The 1,772-nt window shown below is 43.1% G+C and overlaps 1 protein-coding gene across 1 annotated transcript in view; it reads right to left on the bottom strand.

The window, feature by feature from the left end:
* Positions 1-1,482, bottom strand: part of tnr (tenascin R (restrictin, janusin)) — a 191,891-nt gene extending 190,409 nt beyond the window's left edge. Inside the window, exon 1 of the mRNA XM_010794446.1 lies at positions 1,113-1,482. The gene's annotated coding sequence lies outside the window, so the exon portion shown is untranslated. The remainder of the gene's footprint in view (positions 1-1,112) is intronic.
* Between the last annotated feature and the right edge of the window lie 290 nt (positions 1,483-1,772).

Genomic DNA, 1,772 nt, shown 5'->3' with positions numbered 1-1,772 from the left:
GGGGGGGGTATGGGAAAGGGAGAGGAACAGAAACTGAGAGAGGGATGGAGACACTCACAGATGGATGATGGGATATATCGAGCCTCTGAATTATAATGGTACAGCCTGGGAATACATGGAAATGGCGCACATATAGACCGCTTTCTAAATGTCACTATAGATAATAATTAGGCACTACAGCAACCAACACACACATAGTCTAAGCTGGAAAAGCAGGTAATGGGATTTAATAATTGCCCACATGCATTTTGGGTTGTTTTTTGAACTGGGCAACAATGCAAACAAAAGGTAGAGTCCTGTATTCATTTAGAAGATAGCAACTGATGGGAGAACACACTTTATCATTTCCCATGTTCATCCATTAGATTGGGAAAACCTATACAATAATATTAAGGGTCAACTCAGACTTACTGTATGAAAGTACAACCCTGTCATCGTACATGAGTTTGAATTTACAATATTTTTACCAAATAGTAAAAAAATGACACAATTACAATTTTCTTTAACTTTCACAATCAAACTATATTCTTTTGAAATAAGTTGAACTGTCCTGGTTCTCGAAGGATGCCAAGTGTTTATCCCAAACTTAACAGTAACATTCCCAGAAGAAGAAAAAAGTGTATGTAGATGAATAGCCTTTCGTGATAATTTGTCATGCAACTACTTCCAACTAATCAGTTTTAAAGCACGCTTTTGTCACGACTATTAATTGCCCAAGTAATTGGAATTCAGACACATTTCACCCGTGACAATCAGAAAATCCTCACTCACACGCACTTTAACTACAAAAACATCCACACATAGTGCAAATAAACACACAACCCAGCGGGAAGAGGTCGTTAAGCAGCTATTGTTGTGTTGCTCTCTGCTCAGCATGATAACAGTTGATTGATAGTGAGGTTCCTCAGCTAATTACCTGGCTACCACTTTAAATGTGCACCGTTTTGCAACTGATGCCACAACTGAAACAGCAAAAAAGACACTCAGCACCAACACAAAGGCAAATAAACATACAACAGTGAAGATACAGGACTACGCACATGCATAAAATCTCGTCAGAAGCTGAAAGCAACTGCCCAACATTCGTCTCCGTTCCTCACAAGTTAACTCACCTGCTCCGAGTGACCAGCTGAAAGCTTTCAAATTGGCCTTGGGTAATCTTCCTCCCTCTCGGTCTCTTCACTCTCTCGGTCCCTTTGGCACCTCTCTCTCTCTCTCTCACTGTGTGGCAGTACACGGACGTCCTACGGGCCACTCACCCTTCCTGTGTGGCTTGGCGTGAGTGCATCGATCTCTCAGCCAAGTGGTACGTTGTCCTGCTGTTTCCACAAGACTCAGATGTGCTCTCTCCGCTCACTCTGCCTCGCACAGCTGCAGAGGGAAATATGAGGACGGGCAACGTGGTTGGGTGCTGCTCCACTCTCCCTCTCTCTCCTCTCTCTCTTTAGTGAGCTGGGATGCTCTCTCTCTCTCTGTGAGGTTGTCAGCTGGTACGATGCTCACTCCTACTATCTCTTCACTGCCACTCTGTCTTTCTGTACTCAACTGCATGCTATCTCACCATCTCTTTTTTGCGGTTCCTCCATTGATTGTTCTGTCTTTTCTCTCTCTCTCTCTCTCTCTCCTTATTGATCTATGTATTTATGTCTTTGCTTGTGCAGCCTCTAGTGGCTGCTTTCTCTTCATGTCTATAACACATTTTACTCACAGAGAACATGAAGCTGGGATGACAATTTGCTCCAGGATCTTAGGTGGCACCACCATCTAAAAAT

The sequence above is a fragment of the Notothenia coriiceps genome, unplaced genomic scaffold (genome assembly GCF_000735185.1).
Source record: "Notothenia coriiceps isolate Sejong01 unplaced genomic scaffold, NC01 NC01_scaffold00037244, whole genome shotgun sequence".
NCBI classification, from domain to species: Eukaryota; Metazoa; Chordata; class Actinopteri; order Perciformes; family Nototheniidae; genus Notothenia; species Notothenia coriiceps.
Note: the sequence above shows the minus strand (reverse complement) of the source record. Positions and strands in the feature narration are given on the sequence as shown.